Source organism: Hylaeus volcanicus, chromosome 3, assembly GCF_026283585.1.
Source record: "Hylaeus volcanicus isolate JK05 chromosome 3, UHH_iyHylVolc1.0_haploid, whole genome shotgun sequence".
Lineage (NCBI taxonomy): Eukaryota > Metazoa > Arthropoda > Insecta > Hymenoptera > Colletidae > Hylaeus > Hylaeus volcanicus.
This window is the reverse complement of record NC_071978.1, coordinates 4,423,649-4,451,587: the sequence shown is the minus strand read 5'-3', so window position 1 is coordinate 4,451,587 and position 27,939 is coordinate 4,423,649. Positions and strand designations below refer to the sequence as shown.

At 44.5% G+C, this 27,939-nt stretch overlaps 1 protein-coding gene across 1 annotated transcript in view; it reads right to left on the bottom strand.

Annotated features, from left to right (window-relative positions):
* LOC128873435 (neuroligin-4, Y-linked) overlaps nt 1-27,939 on the bottom strand; it is a 267,974-nt gene that overhangs the window by 171,323 nt on the left and 68,712 nt on the right. The window lies entirely within an intron of this gene.

The window sequence follows — 27,939 nt, the reverse complement described above, 5'->3', positions numbered from 1 at the left end:
GTTACAACCGTTGAGATTACAGAGGAGAGTTAATACTTACAAACTGGTGTCGAGTTCTACTATAGCTACCACTATGCAACTGGTAACAAGGAACAAGTGTCCAATTGTCCTTCCAAGCAGGGTGCCGGAACTTGTACTAATTAAAGTAGCTCCAGGCGTGTACGTCCAGCGCAGCGAGAGAAAACAAACACATTTCGAGTGGAAAATACGCGAGAAGCTTAATGAAACCGAAAACGAGGAGGCATGTTACCGACTCCAACAAGATTTTTAATCGACCTAACCACGAGTGTCCAAAGAGATCTCTACATTTCTATTTCACTTGAAGTTTATATTTTTATTTCAACTCGTAACTTTTATCGTTCGAACAAGGAACTAGAAATTATCTTTTTCAAGTCATTGAAATTTTGTTCCACGTAGGTTTCTGATGCTTGACTAATATCAGAGTAGTTTTGAAACCATTCTAGTCAGGATACGCGTCCGTCGAGCGAACAAAGCCCAAAGGGAGATTCATTTTCGGTTGCGTAAAACCGCGAGGAAACGCATATTGCGAACGAAGTCTCGCGAAACGATGGAAACACGACTCCTCTCCGAACGTTGCAGTCGACGCATGATTGCTTCGGCGAGAATGCAATCTGGAACAGTGCACATTCCCGTTTGCCGTTCCTCTTCGAGATTTAGAGGCTCGTTGCCAAATGTCAGGGCGTCGAGCACCACCCAGTAATTAAGTTTACTTCAAGAAACGCTCCATCCGATTCTGCCCTGATTCTACCACCCGTTGCCTGCGCACACCGCTCTCGCCTCAGCCACCCCTTGTCGCCTACTACGCCTTCTGGTGAATCGCGAGAACGGGTTCGGGGATTCGTGCTTGTAGGACAAGCCCTTTGACAACGAGCACAGCCATCACAATTGGAGCGATTCGTTGTCGTGGAACCGCGGATAAAACCCGTGGAAAATTCGGTGGTGCTCGAGCGAAAATTGCCGTGATAGAATTGAAGAGAATTAGATAGGGGTAGCTCGCGTAGAATTTAGTATTCCACTGTGGGTGGAGGAATGCGAGATCACGTCATTCGTCGCGAGTCACGAGCAATTGGGTTCTTCGAAATTAACGTTTCTGTTCGTTTAACAATTTTGCAATTTACAATTTAGATTGAGGATGCAGATGGTGTGCCAAGCATATTGTTTTAATAGTTGGTGAGTGTTTAATTTTCCCAGACTATGTTCATTTCTTTCTTTTGACACGCTACAGTCTCCAACCTGTACTCTAGAACGCTAAACTCTTAATTTCTATTTGGAATGAACAGTGAAGTACCTTATTCCGAAATTTCTAATCAATGCATCTCCATTCGACGCGAAAAACAATCCTCTAGCTATCTCAGTATGGAAAACCATGCTTCCATTGATGACTTTCGTGAAGAATTCCCTCGCACTTCAATTCCTCTGAGGCCCCTCTCTGCGTCGACGAAAACGTTAACTCTACGCTCTCCACAAATCTTCTACAACGTGTTATTTTCAATTTCCCTGGGGTCTGACACGAAATCCCCAGGTGGTATCGCGGTTCACTTCTAAAAATCGCTGCGCGCGACCGCTGATGGCTACGATCCGCAGGAACTTTTCCAGGATTCGTGTCGACGCTTTTCCTGAAATTTCCGGCGGCTCGTCGGCGGTTGCTGGATGCTCCCGAGCCCGTGGAACTTTCGCGAAACGTGTCGATGAAACAGTCAGCGCGAGGATGGAAGCGAGAGAGAAAAGAACATCGCCGCGAGCTCTCTGCGGCATACGAAATTTTGTAATGCGATGGACTGTGGCACACTTCGAAATATTTACTGCTACCATCATTATTAAGTAAATTGTCAAACACACAAAAGATATTTCGATAATGTACATATTCTTATTGTTAGAGTAATGGTTAGAGTAATGGAGTGAGACTCGACAGAACTGTGGTGAAATAAAAAAATCTGGATTGCAAAAACCACCGATTCGAGCCTGTCATATTTTCCGAAACCTTCCCCGTAGTAACCCATATCTTATTTAAATTCTCCACGTATCACTAAGCTTCAATTTCTCACTTTTATCCCGCCACCCCTAAATTATTCACCTTTCATAAAGCACTCACACGAAAAAGGTACCACACCTGTGATACCTCCCTTAGAAAATTTATTCCACCTGCGAATTCCTCGCAGATCCATGCATCGCTGCTTCTTAACTCTTCCACGAGAACAGAGTTATCCCCTCGGTATTCGTTCCCACGTTTTCCATCGTCGTGATTCTCGTTTATTCGCGGGGCCCCATGTGTCGATGTACTTCGGAGAGCCGTGATCGCAATTCGTAGAACAACCGCGGGAAACCGGTCACTGGAGCCGTGAAGCGGGGGTCATAAATATTTTCAGACGGCGAGGTCGCCCCTTCTAAACGCATTGGTATTCATACGGCGGAATTCCCATTTTGCCGAAAGTGTATAATAAAATTTCGCTGGCGAGGTGTTCGTGATCCAACGACGTAAGAGCTGGGGACGTTATAAATGCCGCCTCGTGACTCGAACGGGGATACGTACGACGTGTTAATAAAAATCGGGGACAATTTTTTTCCCCGGACAATTTCGCGCGCAGCGAAGAGACGGAGAATGTCCCTCCATTTTCTGGCTTGGGTAATGCATGGGGGATATTATATTTCCGCGCGTGGGACACTTTGTACGGTCGCTGGGCCTCTGATATTTATCTAGAGCGGTTTAGATGTACTTTGAAACGTTTTTTTTTTTAAAGGGAATTTATTGGAATATTTTTGAGGGAATCTAATAGGGAATTGTAGGGAAAGCGGAGAATATACGGGAAATTTCCTAGTTTTAGGATTTATCTTAATAATAACGTTTACATAAGACAGTAGAATCGGTTGGCAAAATTGACAAGCCGGACGAGAAGCGATCGAGCTAAAAAATTCCGTAGCGTGTCGAATCACATATCGAGGTCGACGCGGTATCGTCGTCCTCTGTGACGTTCCACAGCTGTCGCACCATAATCGTTCGAAGCGTGAAATTACGGTGGAATCGATATTCGAACCGAACGAGGTTTTTGCAGGGGCAATGGGAACGCTCAGTGAACAAGAAAATGCCACTTGGAGTCGGACTCGAAACGAACCTGATTCTCCAGAAATTCGCGACTGCATATTAACGGTGCTCCATATTTAATTACACATGAGTAAAATTGCGATACTCCTCATTTTCATCCTTCAAATGGGTCGAGGGTAGTTCGCATTCGCAACAACTTCCATTAAGACAGTTGTTCTTAAATTAAACGTTTCTAAATTTATCAACCATAACGTCGAACAATATCACATATAACATACGTACGATATAACGAACAATCGTTAAGATAGGATCTTTAGATATAAGAATGAACGTTAGACAAAAAATCGTAGCACAATGAAAGGATTAATTTCACGCCCTCGTTCCCTGGCAATTACCGCGACATTTTGTCCCGTGGCCCGTTTCCCAGGGTTCAGTTTCGAGCAATTAGGTTCGACTGGGAGTCGATCGAGACTTCTCCTCCAGACAACAGCTGATCCGTCGGGAAGTTTTCATGCCCTACCCGGGCATGAGGTTAAGCCGCGATTAAGTACGCGTGCTCGACGAACCAGCCGCGATAGGCCGGGCAAGTGTACATCCGAATTTCGTGCTCGATAGCTCGCTCGCGTGTACCACAAATAAATCTGTTTATCTAATGGCCAGCCCGCAAGGAGACGGGCCCTTATCGCTCACGTCAACCCTCTCGTTCTTTATTCGCATCGCGGGCCTATTTTATTCACCGGTCGACCGTAAGCCCCGTCGCTCTGATAACATCGTGACGCCGATACCGCCCTGTGACCACGGCTCCCCTCGTATATAAGTCTATTCGTTTTCTGCGGCGATCGACAGCCATTCGCCGCATTATGGCATCCTGTCGGCAGCTATTATCCACAGAATCGCAAGTACTTTTCGATAGGCTCGAGTTGAGAGTAATTTCGGCCGACGCGAATGAATAATACCGTGTCGCGAGGAGTGATGATGATGACTTTTATCGCGAGAGAAACGACGGCTGGCGGATATTTCATGGGCGAACGGCCGCGGCACGTGCTGAGGGGAATTAGGACCGCGACTCGAGGAGAATTGTTCCTTTCGGTATCGAGGAAATAGAGGCCCAATTGAAAGAGGGATGTGAAGATATTGCCATAATTTTAGCATATGTTTCTTTATGCTCCGGTGTGGTGTCGTAAGTGATTCATACGTGAAAGCAAAGTGTTTTCAAAAAATATTGTACAGCTTCTGCAAGAAAAAAGAGCAGAGCAGCAATATTATTTTACACATTCCAAGCTTTGCTACCGAAACCTGTCTACCTCGTTTAAAATTTCAGTCAACAGCAACGCTCTCCCAATTTCCTAATCAACGAAGTGAAACGTCTAGTGTCCGAAGAACCGTATCGACCGGATTGCTGAACGTCCGGCCAGTATTTCCATATTAATTCCCCCCCGCCCCCTTTGCTGATCCAAGCAACGGTCAATTAACTCAGCTCCAACCGAACAAGATGATACCGCGGGTACGATATATACTCGTTTATCAAATTATCCCGGCAACGGAGGAAGGAAGCTTTTATATCTTTATATCGAATAATTGAGAAAAATCGACGTTGGTTAACGACCGTGATAGCCGCGAGGGAACGAAGCCAGGAGTCGAAGGGCGAACGTAATAAAACTCTTGCGTGGGGTGGGTTCCCATTGTACACGGGGGCAAAGGGGGGTTTCGTTTCGCGTCGCATTACCCAGCGTACCTCGACACGCGACTTCCGCTTCGCTCCGATAGTAACGAGCGCGCTGAACGGGATAAGGTAGGGATAAGCCAGCCGTCTAACCCTTTTTTGAAAGAAATACCAAGGATGGGGGTGCAGTTTCTCGCGCGGCCCCTGTGTGCCGTGTAACGCGCGGCAGACCAGCGAAAATGACGAGGAGAAAGGAGTCGCTGGTGCAACGACCTCCGCGACATTTTTCTTGGCCGGAAGCAAATTTCTTGGCAATGCTTGGACTCCGACCTGATGAATGCGTTGGGAATTATAAGTTGCATTCGTTGGAGCAACCTTTATCAGACGGGCTCGTGAGCAATTAGATCGGTAGGGAGAAATGGCGAGCGTTGGGAACGAGGGAGGAATATGATATGTAGAAAATAATTGTTAGTGTTCATTCTTTTGCTACAGTTTGCTCGCAAGTGGAATGCTTCATAGTTCCCAGAATTTCGAAAATAAACATGCATAATGGTAGCAGAACGTAGTATCCTCACCTGTAAGCATCATAAGGTTAAGTTACAGTTTGAAGCGATACCCTGTCGAGCACGTTGGAAACGTGGCTCGTAATTTGTGAAAAATTCATGTAGCTATACCTTCTAGTTGATAATTATAACCCCCATTTCTGCCATTTCGCCTCGTTCCTTCTCGCTCATTTATTCCAACAATTGCTCACTGACTCCGCCACTTAGCCACTCTTCCTGCACCTCGACTTTATTACTTCGCTAACTAGCTTTAAACGCGAACTTTAGTTTCGCGTCTGGAATTCCAACTCCGAGGATACACCTTCGCCGTCGCTAAAATTACTCCACCTCGGGATCGTCGAGGGCCACTGGAAATAATTAAACGTCGCCGGGCTATTTCCCGGAGGCACGTCAATCTGCCTGGAGTAGTCAATAACATCCTCACGTTTCAATTACCAACATCCCGAGAAATTTGCCCGCTTGTGGACTTTCCAACGAACGGGCGAACTCGTGACGCACTCAGCATATGCTTTTCCACTATGTGACACTATATACCGTACATTTGCACTTCGTGTTTCAGAAATTTTCCATGATTCGGTAAACCTTGTACTCGGCACTCGACTCTTCAAATTTTAATTGTACAGCATATACATTTCTCGTTTCATGTCACAGTGGACGTTCCAAGCCTCGAATTTCAGCAGTAGAGAACAAGCAACTCGACGTTTGAATGTCAAAATTCTATTTTCGATCCTAGAGCAGGGAATACGAAGACCGCAGCAAACAAACATGATTTTTGCATTTCTCGATGACGGGTGTGCAGGTGGAATCGATGGAATATTCTTGAGGGGAGTCTGAAATATTCGTTCCGGGATGGAACTCGCGTGGCGTCTCTGATTTACAACACCGCGTGAGAAAATAAATTTTGGGTAAGAGAAATCTGTTTGAAAAGAAAATGCAGGCATCTGTCATGTGATTTTAAGCACGCGGCGCCAGGAAACATTATTCGTACCTGTCACCCGTTCGCAGAGTTCAGAGTTTCCATTGGTGTTATAGAAAAATGTGAGCTGGGTTGAGAAATATTGTCACTTTAGCTTCAGTTCTCAAACTAAACAACACAAATTATTAACTTGTATAAACATGAATGTAAATATAAATACTAAAATCTTTAAAGTGCAGAACAACTTGAACCAACGTCGACATAGTATGAACTCGTAATTAAACCTGAAATTATTGTTTCATTTTTCGCTTAGAATCCCACCGTCAAAATACAGTAGTAAATTCGTATCTCAGTTTTTCCCCAACTATTTCCAATGTAAATTCACCTAACCGCTCACGCGGACCGACAAGCGCCTCCCTTTTTCACCAATCGACAGAACAGAATCCCCAATTACCCTAGAAAAAAAAAACAATCAAATCAACCAAAACTGGAATTGTCGTTCTCTCACGCCAGTTAGCGAGCGCACGCAACAACGGAACCGTTTTCCATCGTGTCTAGCCGGGAAATTCTCTAAAGGGTGCTTCATAAACTACTCGGCATGCTGCAGGAACACAAAAGTTCAATTTCTGTCGCTGAACGAAATTCGACAACTTCGCGTACTGAAAGTAATTTGTGGGAGACAAAAGATTTACTACCTATGTTAGCCTATTCCATTTCTTTTTTTTTTTTTTTTAACGTTGTGCAGTAGCGTAGTTCACGGTATATATTCGTTATTTTAGTAATTGTTCACTTTGAGAAGTGTACAAACACATAAATTGTATGTAGAAATATGAAATTGAAGCATTGATAACGAGCTCATAGAAATTTCGAAATGTTACAATCATGAAAGTAAATAAAATGTTTCTTCTTTAGTTCTGAGTGCAATGAAAAGTCCAAAGTTGATCGACACAGTCAATCTTTCCTAATTGACCATAATTACCTGTCCAAAGAAATGAATACTCCCCAAACCGATCTTCAAGACTATTAATATCAATCCCTCCGTCTCCATGCCCTAGGGTCAGATAACCACCCCAGAAAAAGAGCGAAATTTTCCACCTGAAAGGAAGGTTAAGCCCATATCGAACAAGGGGGATGGATTTGCGTATCTTGATTAAGGGTGTCGTATTTACTAGGGATACGTCGAATCATCGCTGTTTATGGTCTCGCGCTGGAACGAGGCATAAACAGGGGTGAGCCTCGAATACGATCGTCTTCCACCCTCGAATCCTTCGATCCTTTTCGTCGCGGAACGCTGACTCGTTAAATTCAATTTTCCAAATTACCAGGCAAAACGGCGACGCGAATAGAATTTATCGAGTCTGTCGGGAACTTATCGGCTCGACGGTTACCTTGGTCAGATCAATCGGGAAAGTCGACGCGAATTCTGCTTTATTAGAATGGGCGAGGGTGGAATTTTAAGAGGCGCCCCCAGTCGCGGAATAAATTCGACCGACTGTCGAAGGGTTGCCGCAAACGTTTGCTGACCGAGAGGAGTCCTTTGACGTCGAACGAAAATTGTTTGTTTTCGTCCTCCATAGAAACGAAAGACTGTCGTCGAAGCACGGAAATCAGTCGACGAAGTGAAACCTAGATCAAAGGGATTGGAGACGGGGTAATGGGCAAATATAACTTTGGTTGGCGGATGGCGATTGTTGGACTAGTTACCGAATTACTGTTTAAACGTTTGGGGTTCTAAGGGGTAGTTTGGCGCACCTCAAACTACCAAGATTTCCACGTCAATGGTGGTCTTCAAAGTCGTTATTAAGCCCCTAATTTATATTGTCTTTCGTGCAAGGCGCTTTCAAATGAATTCTGTCGAGAACAGGTGCCTTTTCTATAAGTATTGATCATGTATACAGTGGGATTCTTCAATGGAATGATAAGGTAATCGTGGTACCAGTTTGCATAATACTAGTCTGTTATATTTATGACAAAACAAAATAATATGCATTTAAGAAAAAAAAACATAAAATAATGTTCATTGCAGTTACACGGCATCTAGGAAATACCTACGCGAAATAAATCGATTTCCAAGCCTGGACACCCTAATTGTGCCCCAAGCAGTTAGGAGGAATGCACCTTCGAAAATGCCCAAAGTGTGACAACGAGGAAACGATTCGACTCGGATCACTCGACGACTCGGTGCCTCGAAAAAAAAAGAGTTCAAGTATCCTACATTCTTTTCAGTCTAACGAACCGAGCGCTTTCAGCCCGGCGTCGACCCAAATACAGTCGCGAAGGCAAACAAAAATGTCGCTCGGCGAAACGAACAGACGGGAAACCAGAGGAGGGAGGGAGATCCTCCGTTCGAAAGGACAAACAATAAGTGGTGAAAGGAGCGAGCACCAGCGTCGACAATAACGTCTTAATAGAGATCGAGGGTGGGATCGCAATTAAATCCATTCAAATAACAGGATCGCTCGTCGCGCCTCTGTCTCGTTACTCCGAGAGATAGGCTGGCGCGAATTAAGGACTCCCGGTATGAGTAAGACTCCGTTGTCCTCCTCTCCTGGAGGCCCTACATTATTATCCCCTCCGTCTGGGATTCCTCGAATTTCGTTGGAACAGCTAAGGAAGTGGATCTCGACGGGAGTCGGTAATTGCTTCCCACGTGCTAGACGCGCTGATTAAACTAGTTGCCAAAAAGTGTGCACGGGAGCTCAGTTTACCTCGGGAGCGGGGATTGGCTTGACGACGGTGGCGCAGACAGTCCAGGTACTGTCACAGCAGGTGACAGGACTTGGCGCAGACATCTTCTGTTCGTTAGTCTTCGAGGTGGATGAATTTTCGTTCACAACACTTCGTTAGAGATATTCATTCAGGAAGATCGAACTTGAGGCGATGGTCACTAGTAGAGCTGTGAGAAATTCAGAAAGTAGTGGAAATACTGCTTGAATAATAGATGTGGTTGACACAGAACTACATTTTCAACAGGAATTGAAATATTTATTAAGTTAAACGGTTTTATTTTGATAGCCTTAAACATCAAATTGGATATTCTAACCTTGACTTTGGATTGGAATGCGCGACTACTCTAATACTAATATTTCAATTATATTCCCCGACTCCGGATCACCGAAAATTCGACAAATGTTCCGAAAGTCAACCGAAATGGCAGCCTTGTCACGCGCAGAGCTAGGTCTGTCGGCGCCAGTATTGCCTCAGCTCTTCAAAGGAAAGCAACTTCAGGACCTTCATATATCCTGTTGCGTTCAACTCGATCATGGAACTACAGCATCCTGAGACTCCTTTCAAACGAGTGGACGCTCGAGGTTCATGCCCTGGGTTCGAAAATTGCTGTTTTCGAACGGTAGATCGGGAAACTTATTGTTACCCTCTACCCTGAATGACAGAAGCCTTGGCTTGGGAGTGTCAATAATTCCTCAATCATGGAACTGTTTCTACATGCTCCCAGTGTTGTGACTCATCTAGAAGATCCTTCCAAAGGCTATTAATTATTAATCAGTGGTCAAACTATATATGCGAACAACCTTCTATCCCGATTCTCGTAGGAATCGCTCTCAATAAATTGTATTAGGTTAGGGTTCCTGATGAAATTGAGACCTAGATCTTGAAACCTCTTGAAACTTCGTTTTACATTCGTCATAAATACAGAAGCATTCGCATCGTTTCGTTAGGCGCATTCTCCTGCTTAAAACACCACACACAAAATTCACCTGAAGGTAATCAAGAAACTCAGACAATTTCGTAGTCGCCTTCGGGTGCTCGATGACATGTACTTGGAGCGAAACGAAGGGGTGTTTTTATGGCGAAAACGCCTGGATCCTAAATCAGCCGAAAATCAGAGTCAAAGAGGAGCACTGTGCAACTCGCACATACTTACGCACCAGTTGGCTCATTTGTCTTGTCTGCGGGCTCGTTTGCTCGCGAGGACGCGCTTGTGCTCGCGTTAATACAAACCGCCGCGAGATATTTCGCGTCGAGTTGTGTCGTCGAAAGACCTGCGTCGCTTTCCTACAGAAAACAGCTAAAACACACACTGGTCCTTCATTCACCTAGATTAGGTCTGGGTTAGACAATATAAACGAAATTTTGTACGCATTGAATTTTTTGTATGCATGTACACCGATGTTACAATTGTTATTTTGCAAAGAAAGTATACCGCAATTAAAACATAAAACACTGTAAACTTGATTAAATTTAACAATGACTATACAAATATGTATTTCATAATGAGATAAAATACTCTGACATTTCTGATAAAGACTGCAAAATCGCTTGACATGTCACATTTCAGTAGTATAATCAGTCGTTGACCTCTCCATTCTTAATATTAACCCTTGTCCGTTGAACGGAATTCTCTCATAAAAGGGTTGGTATTTGATACCTTATATTTCAATATAGAACCAGAAAATCTCGAGTATGAAAATCCCGCGGAATTCTGTCTGTCTCTCTCTTTCTTTAAAAGAGTTCGGTTTAATATTGACGCGCCGCAGCGCGGAGTGGTTGCTTTGCTCACGGAATTTCGTATCAAAAGCTCTTCAAGAATGTGTCTAATTCTGAAGATACAAGTGCTAGAGGATTTATATACGATATTTCAGACGCGGACAAAGGGAATCCGAAACGCGTAGCAAGCGGTTGGTTCCTCAACGAAATTCGAGCGTGCCTTTTTTGAATGAAAAGGAACGATGAAAAGTAAATTAAACATCTTTGGTCGGACTAAAGTACGGTACAGCAGTTCATCTCGTCGCTGAATCGCGCCGAGTAAAAATTGTATGCAATTATTCGGCACGATTTCTCGAAGAAGGAAGTGGGTTTAAAAAATGCAAGGTAAATGACTTCTTTCGTGAACGCATTAATTACTGCGTATATCATTGTGCGAGAAGATGGTTTATTCTAATTTTCTACCGTAAATACCAAATTCCTAGCTCGTCATCTAATAATTTTATTCATCGAACCCATCGAAGTCTGAGTCACAGGCAAAATTGGATGCACCCGCTCCACCTAATTTTTTTCCCCCTGGGTAAAAATAGCCACGTGAAAAGGTCTAATCAGAAGAGAAGGAGGAGTCCAATTTTCCAGAGGAAGGTCGAATTCACGGTGGAAAATATCGACGCCAGTTAGGCGGCCACGCGTCAGCAGTTGGCTGGCTGTCACGCGATAAATTCGGGACGCTAATGTTCGAGGATGGCGCGTCCGAGAGGACAGTTACAAAGGAGATGCAGTCCCAATCCGAAAACGTACTTAGCCCGCCGGCGTAAGAAATATATTACACCCACGGGTTGCGGCCAGAGGGACGGAGAGGGGTTTCCAAGCTTCGAGGGGATTGATCAGAGGGGCTTGACAGGACATTTATCTGGTGGGCTACTCGTTCCCCCCGGGAATTATCATATTTTTGCATAATGGAATCAACCGCGACGCATGCGGGAGCGGGGATGGGCATCATCGGGCCGACGTCCCTCAGAAATAACGCCATCGCTTGCCGATTTTATACGGACGATGAAATTTCACTGGAGGAATTATGCCGGGTTCGGAATCGCGGGATTTCGATAAACGTAAGAAGGGTAATGGAGCACCACCCTTGATCCCTTTCTTCGCATCCACACCTCTTCCTCGAGAGCCATCGTTTCTCGATAGGGAGATTTTTCCATTGGGATTGGGACCGTATAATGGTGCGATTTAATAAGGGTTTGGATTAAGCATTCAAATACAGGGAAACTCGATATTTTCTTGGATTGGTCTCGATGATAAGCTATAAGACGCCAGTCTTAGAGATGATGAAGAAGAAAACGGAAATATTCTAAAGACAGTTTGATTAATTTGCTTGAGATAATTTCGTCGTAGTGGACGTATCGCGTGAATATTTGGCAACTAATCAAAATAACATATCGACCAATGATTTCTGTCATGTTTATATGGACGATCGAGTCAATCACAGGACAGAAACGAATTAATATTCGACACGACGCGGGGACGATCGCAGAAAATGAACAATTTAGTCAAGTGTCCGATATTATGGGATATTTCAATTTCGCGTGAATGGCCGGCCTTCAATATTAATTTGATTGCACCGCTAATCCGTGTAATTTCGATGATCGCGCCTGGAACCGAAACGGCATACACTGCGCCCAGTAATTACTTACATTTCTGTATCAATTTGGCGCCGCCAAAGCATGCCCGCAGAATTGCATCAGCGAAGGGCGGATGCAGCGGCACGAATCCTGCCGCCATTACATCCGATTTCGCCATAATGTTATTGTGTACACGTGGAGGGGAGGGGACATGCGATAAAGCGTAAATGAACGTTCAAACGGTCCGCGACATAAATTTATAATCAGCACAGGTCATTAAACGCGGATACTTTGAAGTCGATCACTTTCGAAACGAAACTACCCTCCTCTCCCCGTTGTCATTTGCACCGGAATTTCGCGGGCTTCGAGTGGTTAATTAATTTATAGGGGACACCCCGCGGGAGACCAAATATCATTACTCCAAAAATTTCTGAAATTAATTTGATTCGCAGAACTGTATATTTTACTAAAATTGTACACGGCAGAATGTTTACGAGGCGAATACTTCTTCAGTTCCTATCGATAGCTATCAGTTTGTTTTAAATAAACATTGAATAATTAAAAGGAGTTCGTACAGATTCTGAAATCTAAAAAATATCGAAACAATTCTCCGTTCGCTGAATTCAGGGTTAAGTTTCATGGAATAAAATCCTCGAAGCCACAGCAGGCGAGTACAATGTTCCTCGATATACGATACTATACGCGAACTACGCGAAGCGTGCGATCATGGCCGCCCGAGGAGCTGGGAAATCGTTCTGCAATAGTGTAAGGACAATACTCGACTCGGCTGTAATTAACCCCGGCTTACTATCGACCCGAACAAAAGGATTTCAACTTCAGAGGAATCCCAACGGGCGAAAGGGCCCTCGGCAATTCGACAGCGATAACTTTCGGCTCCTCACCTTCAAACGAGTCTCTGTATCGTAGTTCTACGTTCGATTCGCCTGCCGAGTGGTGGTGGGGGCAGCCCAATTTGGCGCAACAATTCCTGATGTACAAGTACGCAAACGGTCGCGTTTCGGATTACACGGGCCAGAGCGAGCATCCGGGTAATACGCCTCTCCTAATGGCCGAGTCAACTATTATTGTTATTATCACGGTTACGGGCGAGCCTCGAGATTTGCTGGGAGCGGGAATACGTAACGATCCGACCGCGGAAGGAACAGTCCAGGGTGACCCTCGGACATAACCCATGCGAAAAGTCCCAGCGCAAAAATTAAGCAATTATCTGCACGGCTGATTACGCGTTGCGCGAACTTTCTTAATTTTATTATAATTCGACGGCTGGCCCTGCGAGCAGGACGATGCTCCTGTGGACTGTTCGAAATTCGATTCGAAAGTTCCTCTCAGGGTTTTTAGCTGGTATTGGAATGATTTCTTAACCTTGCCTTCATTTAATTGGCATAGTTCATTGAATCGTTTTCGAATATTCGATAAATTCATATTCTCAATTTGTGGATGGATTAAGTGATTATAAAAATATTCCATAAATCGATGTTCCGAATTTAAACAGAGGACATTCCCGGCGCGTTATTTAACACAAAAATTTCCACGACTCTTTTCCCATGAAAGTAGTTTAAGACTGCAGAGTTTTTAATTCGATGTCGATGTTTAAACAACCGCGCAATTTGCAAATGTACCTCTGTCTAGTCGTGATCGACATATTGACCGTTCCGGTAAATAATTTAAAATTTCTGCTTCGATTATCAATTTAAAATCGACGACTGCCTGCCAACTCGCACGTATTATTTCCAATTTCATTTACACGCGTACGCGAGTTCCGTTTCGTTATCCAGAACATAAAATGGATTCCGCCCGCATTTACACCTTTTCGAGCTTTCGAATTTAATTCCGCTTACACATCGCCGGAGCTTTTCACTGGACGTGAAACCGAATTTACTTCGATCGAGTCGCCATTTATTAAGGGGAATCTAATCAAACAGATGTGCTTGACATAATCCAAGTAACCTCCATATCTAAGATAAATCTATTCGTAAATCAAACTACTCCTTGAAAATTATGTTAATCACTATCCATCTGCGAAATGAAATAAATAATTTCCTCTAATGAACTGACACAAAAACAAAGAAGTATTCGCCATGTCAAAAGCGACAGTTATTCGATTCTAAAACCAGCTCGACCAGGATCGTTTGACGGTGGCTCTATCCATTGGAAACGCGAGGTCCAAGGAGATTCATGCTTGCTTCAATTAACGATAGTGCTCGAACAGTTCAAGGAAGAAAATGAAGCCCCTTGGTGCACAATATCCGATGACGTTAAACGCGAAAACCATTATTTACACAATTCGACGCTTTGAGAGATTGCTCCGAGTGACTTGCACAACGGCAACGATAACGCGAGCTTCCCGTGATAACGTTTAAATTTCATTTGACGTCGTCGCTGTGATTTCGCAGGACGAACAATGGAGGGCTGCTCTGGGGGGATCTGTGTTTCGAGTTTGCACGAAATTGTTCGCTGGACCACGAATAATTTGATACTAAACGTCAAAGGAGAAACGTTAACTTCCTCGCAGCCCCGAGGAAAGATTTTTAAAGGTGCTCGAACTATTTCCTTGGAATACAATGATTATCTTTCACTAGAAATGCACACGAATCGAATTAATAACAGTTTTGATAGATTCAGGAAACTAATTTTTTTGTTTGGAGATGTGACTCTATCGTCTTTGAGTGTTTGGTTAATTAGCGTTCAGTCGAGGCTCACCGTTACGGAAAGGCGGAGACGTCGCTGGTTAAAATTGTTGAAAAGTCGTTACGTTCGAGCAATACAGAGAGCAATACTCGTTTGGAAGTGTACTTCCGGAACTGTCGTTGATGGTCGGGCATTGTCCGTTGTAGAATTGCAACCAGGCAAGCATTATCATAACAGTATGACATCATTATTTGTCGATTATGGACCCTTACACGTTAGCTTATTGCCCGACGGGGGCAAGTAACCCTATTGGTGCTCGAATTGCTGGGCAATACGGATATTAATCGATTGCGTTTAGTACGTGTTCACGATCGCGTTAATAGCCACGAATAATATCGCTGGTTCGCGTGACATCTGTTGTGTTTGTTTCGCGACGCACATGCGTCCTTTTGGTGACTGTGATTCCTAATTATGGATTAGTTAGTCAACGAGAAGGGGAAGGTCAAGCTCCTCGATGAGAACCCGAAGAAAACCCATCGATTGTCATAGAATTAACACAGTTACATCGGATAGCATATATACTGGAACCATATATACGGATACCATATTTTACATTAAAAAATCAAGTGTATTTATGATTTACACAAAACTCAAATTCATGATCTAAAATTACTTTCAGAAGACTATTATCAGTAAAAATAAATCGGTAGCTCGTATATAGACACGTTAAAATCACCTAAAATTTCCTATCCCACATCTATTTACACCAAAGTATTCGCCACACAATACGCTTCATTCCATTCCGAGCTTATTCGCGTCTGCAAAGCGCACGTCCCGAAAGCCTTCTAAGTGAAATTGGAAAAAGCTCGGCGATTTCAAAGAAGCTTATTCCAATGAGATTCCTAACACGAGACCGTCTTGAATCAGCCAGGCAACAAAGCCCGAGCCATTTTTCTCGTTTGTCTCTGATTCGATCGTCTTAAATCGAGAGACGAGCGACTTCGAGCTCCCCTAACTAGAAGCATTTGCAGAGCCGCGAATTCTCTATTCCGCGGGTTATGCAAGCGATACCCGCAGCGTGAACTTTCACGAGCTTTTTTCCCCCCGTCCCGAATGGTCTGCCAAACAAAGTGCGAGAGCCTGGACCGGATAACGCAGCCTGAACTCGCGGGTCAGAGATCAAAGCGGTCGATAATTGAAAGCACGAGGATCGAGGGCTCTCACGGTGGATCCCAGGCTAACGACGTCGTTAAGAAGATTCCTGGACGTTTCCTTTGAAACGCTGAACAAGGAATTTCGATTTTTAAGCGATTCCGCGACAAGGAGATGCGTCTCGTCTTGGAATCCTGGAGTTTGGAACGATCAACAGAGGGTTGCGTCGACGAGGGTGAGGCCGACATTACGCGACCGGGAAGTGTTCGCAAATACGTCTGGGTATCGGGTTAATCTCTGTATAATGGAATCTGGAAAGATATATGTGGAGGTCGGGATCGGAAAATTGAACCTGAATTACAGGGAGCAATTTGGGGGAGATTTTGGAGATGTTTATCTAAAGACTTGGAAGAGAAGTTTGTGAAAATATTGTTCTCTGATATTTTTGTCTGATTTTATCGTAAATAATCAGAAAGAAGACCTATGTAAAATTTCAGTCTTCCTCGCCATAGATCACCTGTACTTTCCCTCAATATCTCCAGAAAATGTTCATTTTCATTTCCAATACCTCCAAGGGTCGCTAAAAGTACTCTCGTCGAAAAATCTTCGTCTCGGTAAAATTTTTGTTTAATATCATCGCGCATGCGGCAAAAAGACTCGGCACTCCCGTTCCAGACCAAAATGGGGTCACTAATTTTAACTTGCATCGACGTCAACACCTTACAGTCACTTGTTCGACGAGAGCCCGCTTTATAAACGCGTAACCACGACCTTATTCTACGGTGCACTCCTCGCGTCGGTTTACAGGTATTCACGCGGCCGCGGCACAGTTAAGTTTCCACCGCCTCGAATATCATCATTAGAGTTCGGGATTCGTCTGCCGCGAGAGCAAATCAACCGTCGTCAAAGGAGAGAGAAAAAAAAGGTTTAACCGAGGCTTAGCACACGGCTGGATTCCAGTTCCGCTAACAAGCATCCTCTGGAAAACGTGTACATCCGATGCAGCGGTTCTTGCGCATCGGAAACACGTATCAGTGGGGTATTAAATCGTCACGGCCGTGCGCGGGGCATTAGCGTTTGACGAGCAACAAGGTTCCGCACTTTAACCGTCGCTACAACCGCTCGTGTTTCAGCCAGGATTCGCGGGAGAGGAATTAAGGAGCAAGACGGAAAGCCGTAGGAGAACCTCACGGTGATCCTGCTGCCTCGAAGACGCTCAGAATTCCGACCCACGAATGATCACAGTCGTGATTTAATGCGAGATGTGTATCCAGTCCGATCGTAAAAATTATTCTGCATATCACTATAGAACGAAACCCGTGAATATTCCTGTAAATATTCCTGTCATTATTTCTGAACCTAATCTGCAACAAAAATAAAATCGTCTCACCATCGAATAAACCACGATAACATTTTGTCGGTACATACCGTGTTTACCTCGCCAAGCTATTATTCCTCCCGAGTGCTCTCTGTGGATGGGCTACTCCGTGGCTCACGTTCGCAATCAAAATGGTTGATGGACCGGCGGGTGTGTCTCCGTTACGCGAATCCAGTCACATCGGAGGGATGCATTAACGAAAGGGTTACACGCAACGAGCGGAAACGCATAACGTGCCCCCTGTCCCGGGTGATTCGCGGCGTCGAAACCGCGGAGGAACGTGGCCCCGCATATACAGAGAGAACCTACGTATGCCGGGAACGAATAGAATTCAGCTCCCGTTTCCCCAGCGCCGAGGCGTCGTTCCCGGTTCAATTCAGATAGCCTTTCTACTCGGCATATTAAATTTACGATATGCACGCCGCACATAACTCATCCACCGGGTGGTGCACGCGCGACTCCGGCTGAAAGGATCGCGGGACCGACGACGGTCCGTTCGCTGTTCTTTCCTCTCGTTTTGCTATTTCCCTTTTCACGGTTATTTCCGCCGGGCCATCTGAGAGAATGAATCTTTCGCTAGGGGTTTTTTGCGTCCGCGTTCTCGTCGCTTCAAATATTTACGGCGCTCCTTTTCACCCAGCGATTTTTGGGATTTTTGGGCTCTGCTGGACGCTAACTGGAGGAATTTCTGGCAGTATTTGCGATCGAGATTGGTGCATTTTTCTCTAAAGTACGCCGAGGAAAAATTTCCAGAGATATGGAGGTATCGCGAGCATACTGATTTCGATTGAGGATGAGCTCTGGACTTGAAACTATCCTCATCCCATTAAAATTAAAGAAAAATGTTTGACCCTCTCTCAAAAGCATTCATCGCCCAGAATATAATTTATTCTGTCTCTGAAAGTCCGACAAACGTATCGTGTAGCACAAAGGAATACCTTATTTAAACTAAAGCCATATCCGTTGCTACAAAGACGCCGAGAAAGCCTCGAAAAGCTCCAAAAATTCGTCGAAGGAAATTGGATAAGAGAGCTTTCGAGGAAGGACGTCCTCCTAAAATTCCAAAGGAACAACATCCTGGATCGTTTCCGCGAGCCAAGGACTACCGTTTCGTTTCAGACCGCAAGTGAGACGCGACGTAACGCCGATTACCGCCAGGGAAACACTTATCCGCATGCGAGATGCCCGCGTTCCCTAAAGAGTACTGCAAAGAAAATTTTATGAACGCGCCTCGTTGCACCGAGTTACCGAGCAAATAGAACGCCTCTTCTCCGGCGAGGAGAACCGCGAGATTATTCTCATCCGATAAAAGGAACAAGCCTGGCATCACCGATATAGAAGCGCCTTGCTCTTTATGTTTGCACGGAGTCTTCTACCCCCGCTGTCGACGAGTTTATCCTGAGAAAGGCTCTGATTCTGCTCGATGAAATTCGCGAACCAAGTTTCGCCTGCTTGGGGGTTCTAGAAGAAGAAGCTTTCGTCCATTTCCTTCGTTTGAATACAGTAGGGTTTAATATTGTCTGTGAAGTTAGATAAGATTTCTCAAGGACCACTGGTATCTTTTGATTCGTATGTAGAGAGATTGAGTCACTTGACATCAGAAAGTTTATATATTTTTGCAGTGGTGTAGTTACCTGCGATCTTAAACCTCGATTCGTCTCTTCAAAAACATCTCGTTCAAAAAATTCAAGCTCCAATATTTATTCAACGAGTACCTAAAAGGGCGCGTTTTCTCGAGTTTCTATCTAGATAAGACGTCTGGCCGACAGCGCGCACGCTGGAGAGACAAACGCCTCTAACGAAACAACGGTTTCCCTCTTCAGCGCCCTTATCCGTCCTCTGACAGGAAGGCAGTAGCAAAGGGCGACAGGGAGGACTGCTCTGAAAATATAAGGCTTTGCCCTCGAATGTCGCTCGACGGGATAGTCGTTGACGGAGTTCTGTCAACGCCGTACATCGTTTCCATCTGATCTCCGCTTTGAACTCTCCTCTCCGGCTGCCACACTAGCGCGAGCAATTTTCTAGAATATTTGTCTAGCAGTCAACGTGTTCAAATTGACCGATCGAAAACCGCCCATTAAACGACCATCGAGGCAAGCTACTTCGATGTTTTCGAATTTCTACCATCGACAGAAATGAAAAATATTATAGTAGCAGAGTAAGTGTTAGAGCTTCTGTTATCGCATCGTTGAAAATTATTTTGACGATCACCGAAGCAAGCTACTCCAATGTTTCCGAATTTCTACCATCAACAGAGAATAGATGGAACGAACTAAGACTGTGGAAATGGAGGAGGTTGAAAAGCAGCGAAGGTGGACGAAAGAGGAGAAAGGGGCGCGTAAAAGAGGACCCTCGAGGTGGTCCGCAGCCGTCACGCTTCCGTAATTGAACTACTTCCGGCCAATTATAAGAACCGCTGACTGGCGGGGACTTGTTAGTCGACGAATGAAGATGGAAACACTCGGTGGCCATCGGTGTCCCTCGGTGATTCTGGTTCCCACCCTTTTATTCGTTCCTCCTCCGTTCTTTCATCGAATTTCCGCTCGCACGAAGTCATCTTCCCTCATCCCTCTCTCCACCGTTACCATTTAGAATTCAGCCCCGTCCAAGCCTCGCGAAGCGTCCTGCGAAATCGTTTCAGCGAAGGAGCCCATTCCCTCGGATATTATCGTCCCCGTGAATGGTTAATCTTCTCCACCGTGGGGATCGATGAAGCGAAAAGATTCATTGTGCTCGGCCTGGTCGAGCACGTGCACGTTTATGGAAAAGAATCTCGGCTGCGAGTGACCCAGAAGCGCCGTCAATTATCGAGCAGCTCGGCGCTTGTGCTTTTAGCGGCTGCCAGGAGGAGACTTCCGGTTCATTCTTTACCGGGGAAGTCGATTTCGCTCGTGTCGCGACGCGGACAACCTCGATACGCTTCGTATTTCCTTTGGAGGATTGCTGGGAATTGTTTGAAAACCGTTTTCAAGATTTTCACGTGTTAGTAAGACTGGGGATTGATTGAATAAAAATTTGCTGTGTGCGTTAATAGCAAAGAAGTATAAAAGCGGTGATATTTGAATAGGAGATGTTGGCAAATATAGGAAGTGTGGTCTAAATGCTCTGAAAAGTAAAAATACATCCCACTCTTTACCAGGTAAATTGTATTTGCTATTAGAGATCTCTGTAGTGGTTAAAGAGAGTCTAGACGGAACATTCTCCTAGCATTCTCATAAATACGTTTCCAGTTTTGGACTCGTTTTATCGCTACAGAATATTCCAAACTAAAAACTATAATTCCTAGAGCTGCGCATATTGTAAAATCCGTGTTACTCGAAATATTATTTATCCATATAAAAATACAACAGGAATTCCGAAAGGATTTCCCTTTCGAAAAAGAGGAACAGTATTGTCGCTAAAAACATTGCGTTCGTTCGGTAATACACGTCGGAAAAAATGCCGTGCACGTTTTGTCTCGCTGCTATCGTTCGAATTCCGCGCGTGTTAACACAATTTCGACGGAGGTGGTTCAGTCGAACGCGTACCTCGAACAACCGTTCGGTGGTTTCTAGAAAAAACAAATTCATGCACCGTTTGCACCGGAACATTCTTCCCTTCCGGACGTAATCGAATCGACATGCTTTCGTTTCAGCGTGAAAAACAAATTATTTCGAAAGACGGGGTTGGGAGTTGACTGTGTTATTTACGGTTGTAATTAAGTACAACGCGGAGGGGATGGTTGGGAATCTATGGAAATTTTTGTGCAAGCCTTTCGCGCGCCACGAGAGGAATTTAAATTCGAGGCTTTTCGGTTCTGTATTTAATATGATTTCTATTTAAATTCTCCTTAGGCGTTATTCTCCCTCGTTCGGCGAGCGCAGCTTACAATTCATTCAATTTGTCTCACAATGGAAGTTAATTTCTTGACGGTGCCGCGCAATTATGGCGATGTAATTTTAATGTAGTCCTTGGAAGCGACCCACGGTCTCAGCTTCTCATAATGCATTGGGAATTTGCTCGACCGAGTGTTAGAATTTTATTCATTCAAGTTACCAGAGGGGGGACTGTAGCGGCGCAACAGCGGGATTAAACGAAACTCGGGCGAAAAGGTTTCATTTTTATCGTTGTACACTGCCGACGCGTTAACGGTGCTCCGAAACGATTGCTTTTCACTGCGGGGGAACTGGTTTGGTCCACTGTTTGCTCAAGCGATTTTTAAATAAAATTCGTCGCTGTTGCGGGAAAATATTTCGAGAATTAGGCCGTCGTTCAATTATTTCCTCGATGAAAGCATGGAAACAATATTTCTAATCGGGTCGTCCGATAATAAATGGTTTATTTGCGAAGTACGAATGAAATCTTCAGTTTCATAAATTAAACGACCGCCATCGTTCGCACCCTGCGACGATAAAAGCCAAGATTGACAGTAAAATATCCAACGGAGGATGTCGCGACGATCCCAGCGACTTCGGGGGCTATTTAGGAAGGCAGAGTCGAATATAATCGCGCGAACAGATTGAAAGTGAACGACTGCATTGAATCCTTACCCCCTCCATCGCGTTTTCCACCCCAGACCCCAATGGCAGTTCCCGGTTCGGAAATGGATGGGTGGCTCGTTGAAAGGGAAGAATCGGGGCGCGGATATGGCAGGAGGAATGAAAAATGTACGTCCACGCGAGGGTTGACAGAGGAAACGTGCGTGAGGGGGTGGGACAGGGGTTGAATACGGGCTCGCACCCCCGTTAAACGCGGCGGTCGAGAAATTCGCCTGAGAAATATGAACCGAGGAATATTCCTCGACGCTTGATCGCGACAGGCTAAATAAAGTTACTGTCAGTCGAGGTAATAAAGTACGAAGAGTATCATAACACAGGAATGAGTGAAATATTTTTAAAAGATTTCGAAGTGCTTTTAATACTCTGCAAATTTTAATTCCGTTTGTACTCGACTGGGTAAACTTTCGTGTATGTTGAAGTAATATTTTTATTCAGCTCACAATCTACTTATAAATTATTCTCTGCTTTTAAATTGCGTTGTATTAATTCTTCGAAATTAATAAAATTCTATATAAATTGATCGATGTATCTCTGTTTCTATAACCAAATCATGAATATTCACGAATTTGCCAGAAACTTATAAAATATTCATCTAAAATTCCTACTGTAAAATTGCATCTATAATTTGATCGTTTCAAAATTCATAAATCAAATACCGAACTACCACCATTCGCGTGCAATTTGAAACGATCATCTGCTCTCTACGTAAATATTTTTTATGCATCGTTTCATCCAGTTTCGTAGAAATAAAGCGCTGTTTAATGGTGAACACGAAAGCGGCAGTAAAAACATTTGTACCAGGGTGGAGAGGCTGTCGCGCAGAAAATCTGTCGTTCGCCTAGCGGAACATCCGAAGAACGAACGTTGTTCTCGATGGTCGATCGAACGTAAAAACTGCTTCGACTGTCGAGATTGTGGTCAGACGAAGACTGATGATGGCGTGGAAGTCGTGGTGGTCACGCAGAAGGGGAAGAGACTGGGGGTTGAGACGGAGGGAAACTGAAAGAGAGATGAGATAGGAATTAAGTGGATGGAGAGGCTGAGAAGGATCAGAGAGAGCGAACTTAGCTGACACTCGAATATGTCTTTGACCAGCGTCCAACATGGATGGGAATATCGTTCATTTGAGATTATGTAGATAAAAAGAAATGTAAGTAAAATGTATTTAATGCTTGTGGAAATAAGATGAGAGAAGTAACACTCTTCCTAATTTTAAAAAGAAGATGGATACCTAAACGCTTGAAATGGGCACACACGTCGTTCGTAGAATTAGGTCGAGTCTCACAGAAAAACAACATCGACAGATCCGTCGAAATCTATTACGCCCCCGTTTACAATTTTCCAGCTGTCCCGACTCTACATTGTGCACCGCGATACTAATCGAACCCGCGCGTCATTTAGGGCCACGCATTAATCATGTAACGCTGTCATGCAGGAACGTGTCAGCGAAGTAGTAAGGGGGAGGGTGAAAAATAATAACCGCGAGAACGCTTGATCTCCCCCAACACGACGTTTCGCGGACCCGTTCTCGAACCATTCCTCCCTGCTCTTAACGAGCGTGTAATTGCTTTTTAAAATTGATTAAAAAGCGATCGGTCTTGCCTCGACGTCGAGCAGAGCGACGGGAAACAACTCCCTTCGTCAAAATTTCCCGTGTGCATGGGGTAACCATATTATCAGACTCCACTCATTACGCCGTTACTTCAGAACAAGTATTGACGCGTCGTCGTCATTGGTATGGTCGCATCCTTTCACCGAACAATCACTAACAACGTTCTAGAGAGAGTTGTTACCTTTATTTTTTAGGATGCTTTCATTTGTCAGTGAATTCTTGCAGATTCTAAGATCCTCGAGAATGAATTTTAAATGAATTTCAGAAGATAAACAATATCCAGGGTACTCGTAAAGGAGCTCGTCATCGATGGTGACGTTCCGTGTGAACGAAAACAGAGAGAGAAGTATTCGCGTCGATCAACACTGAGATACCAACGAAACTCGATTGTTATTTTCCATTTGTTTTCAAGCTTGTTTTAATAATAATTCTCCGTTTCGGTAGCGCATCGGTTGTTTGACGACGAAGTCAGCGGGCAATGTTATTTCGAATAACACCACTTCAACCGCGCCCGGCCTCCTGCGCACTCATATATTCCCTGTATTTATTCGCTAGAGGTATCATCTGTTTGAACTTCAACATATTTTACAATAAAGACGCAAAATAAATACAAAATTATTATACAACGCCCCGGATACACGTAGCGTGTAAGTACCGATGCCCGTCGCCGACGCTTGGGCGTCGATGTTTGCATTCAATTTTCCACTTCTGATCCATGATCGCGTTTTCTTTCGTGTTGGCTGTCCCGGGTAACGAAATGTCAACAAGCAGCGTTTATTCGACTCTCGGTGGAACGTCAATTGAACATTTAGCATCCTCCACTCGCACGTGAGCCACTCGTTTCGTGTAAACGCGCGAAATTGCTCCGACGAGTTGATTTTTGGAGCTCATCGACAAGCATATCGAGTGCCCACATCATGTTCCGTCGATGATCGAACGCGTAAACACGACTCGCGTCACTAATTATTGTTCTCCCCGTAATACTTCTTTGTGCGATCGAACACGGACCGAGAAATTTGTACATATTATCGTACCGGAAGACTGCACGACGGTATGATATCATATTTTGCTAATTAAAATGTATATTCAAACATTATATCCTCCGGAAGCCCAACAAGACTTGAAATAATAATAATACTTTCCAAGAAGTCTTAAAGGACAAACGAATAGTCGAGAAATACCGTCTTCTGCAACGAATGTTTCCTAAATTCAAATCTACTTAACAAAGTTCCTGAATTACTAATTGAATAGAAAAAATAAGTAAAACTCTTTCACACCTAATTTCCATTTCTCATTTGGTTCTATCTGTCACCCTAATAGTCCCCCTATGACTTTTCACGAGAATCACCTGGCATAATCGCAATATCCAAGGAGGTCCCAAGAAGGGAGTGCTCGGAATTATAAAATACGTTCCCTTAAACCAATTGCAGAGCCTCATCTCCGGTGCAGAGGCGCCTCAAGGAAACTAATTGCGACTCGTCGAACTTTATTTCCATTTGTCGAGTAACCGGCGTCGTTCGCCGGATTCAATTTTCACTCCAACGATGAAATGCACTTCCGTCCTGTTTCCGTTCCGCGGAGTCACGTCGCGACTCAAAACACTAGGAGTTACGGGCGAAGGAACGGCCAGGAAACGAGCGATCGTCCGGTTTTTATGAAACGGTTCCCGCGCGTGTTATTATTCGAGCTGGCGACCACCGCCGACATCTCTGGCCCCCCCTTCCACCCATTGGAGTACACGTTCCCGCCACTTCGATTAAGGTCAAGACAAATGGAGCCGGATGTCGGTCGGAAATTAAAATCTCGAGGACGAGGCGCGCTCGTTAAGCTCGAGTAACCAGGCTCGATCGACCAGGTAACGACTAGTTCCGCGGAGAACTGAATGGAAAATCAACCCCAAGAGGAAATTCTTAGCCCTTACTGTTGGAATTAGTACATATCAACGGGGGCTATTAATGAAACTGCTGTTAAGAATTCAGACTTTTTCGCCATTTTGTAGAAAAAGGGTAAAGAGATACCGCTCGTGACTTGGAACCCTTGGTTGGTCTAACCTTTGGTTGAATAGCTAGGGTGAGAACATTCGTAGTATTCTATACTATTGGCCAACTAATCCAGCTAATACTAATAATATAAACTATTATTTATCCACAGAGATTATTAAAACATTTTGGAACACAAAGTTTGTATAGATACGTGGATTTCGATTGCATAGATAATTAAGGTAAACATTTTCCATGAACGGTAAATTATGTTTAATATTTTTCATGGATTAAGCTCCCCTCTAATACAAACAATCAATTATCCACACGTGTACATTTCGATTAACCCGCTTAATTAGAACCGTACCAAAGTTGTTCAATTATTTCCCACTGATCCTGAAAGCAAACAAAAGTTCACGAAATAATCATCATTAATAATGTCAAAGAGATATGATGGAGTCGTTACAAATGAAATTACTCGAATAATTTGCTAATTCCTTGCGATATTCAACCAATCGTTCCGGTAATTGGCATTAAAAATGTGAAGACTTCGAATGCCTGTGGTTCCGAAGATACGCGAGATATCTTTACAAATGAAGACTCTTTTGAAGCGGGAAGGCCTCCCCTTTCCAACGGTTTTTGTTTCATGTTGATCCGACTTTCCGTTCCGGAGATATCGTCGTCGGAAGGGAGGTTTAACTTTTTTCATTTCCACTAACTCTCTCTCGCTCGCACACTCGGACCTCCCTCTCGCTCGCACACTCGGACCTCCCTCTCGCACGTGCGTGCACTGACCTCCCCTTACGCGCGGCGCCAGTGCGCTGGTCAGTGACACGTGCCGAGTCAGCGTTTTTTTCACTGTTTACTATCGGTAGTAGTAGTGCGTACACATTTCCAAGGAAAAAAGTGGGACGCTTTGCTTTCGGGTTTCCCCGTCACCCCATGAATGCGTCTAGAACGGTATGACTTTAAAGCCTTATATCTCCGGAACCGTTTGAGCTATCCATTTCTACCGAAACGCGTTCTCTTCGGTATCGTTTCCTCTATGTATTGGGTGTGCCAAATATGCCACATTTCCTCTAACACGCGAATTATTTCAGTTCGCATGTTTTAACAGAGGGAACAGCCACCCTTGTGACGAATTGGTTTGATTAACGTGTTCCGACAAGCATACAAAAATTATGTTATATCGGTACAGATCAGCTAGGGATTCTAATTCCAAACATCGGCCATTTGAGACACGAGGAAATCCGCTTAATGAATTTTTCTCGCTGGAAGGGCGGAAAGTTTTCCTATTCCGGACGCTACCGCGTCGTTAGTCAACAGTTGGCGTCCGTGTCGCTCGTGCAACATTCCACGACCGGCCGACGGCAGCCGTCGCGACGGAAGAACGGAAAAAGAAAGTTCGGCAAGTAATATAACGTCGCGAGAGGAGGGGACGCTGAGCTCTTCGAAGCAGAACGTCCAAGCGGGCCGATTTATCTCGAAACTTGGAACGTGGATGCTGGAGGGTGGTTGCATCCCTGCCAGGGGGTTGACGGACCGTTGCACGACGGGAGGGTACGCCAGCCGGTTCGACATCCGACGGTACAACTATTTTGAGGTCGCCGGTGCAATTTTCAGAGGGACGTGGAAACGGAAGCGCGTCCCCTGTGTAAAACGAATCGTCCTTCGAGGAATTCGCTGAATTTCGAGGTCCAGCGTGCGAGAGGTCGTCTTTTGGCTCGGTCGTGGACATTCTTGAGTCCGTTTACGCGAATCGTGTAATCGATCCATGCTGGACACCGTCTTCTGGGTCATTCGGTCACGGCGAACTCTTTGATTCGATGGTATCAATTTCTATTTCTCTTAAAGACCCTGTTGCCTTTGCTTGAGCGTTGGAAACCGCGCTTTTCGAAGATTTAGACTGCGATTCCAAATCTTCTTAAGCTCGCGTTATGCTTTTTCGTTGGTTATTGAAAGAAGTTTGATGGAATAAATTAGTAATTTCTTTGTAAGTATAAGAAAACCACCAAATGAATCATTTATTCAATACTTTTCTGCGAAGAACCAAATTCGATACCACCAATTCTCCATTGTTATCATTGTGAAAACCTGTCTGATATTTTAAACACTTACTACTTTGTTTCGTCAAGTAAAATAGATCCAGCAATTTTGTTCAGGGAGGCTACCACACTCTAGCAAGTTACTTGGGCTAAACCGACGCTTGGCGGTGATGGAATGGAACCCCCTGATAAGCTCTAACCCCAGCTATGCATTATATCGAAATCCAGAGAGCCAGCAGTGAACTCTAGAACCATAGAAGCCAGCACTTGACCGCCCCGCTAAATCTAGAGCTGGGAATAATAATCGTAACC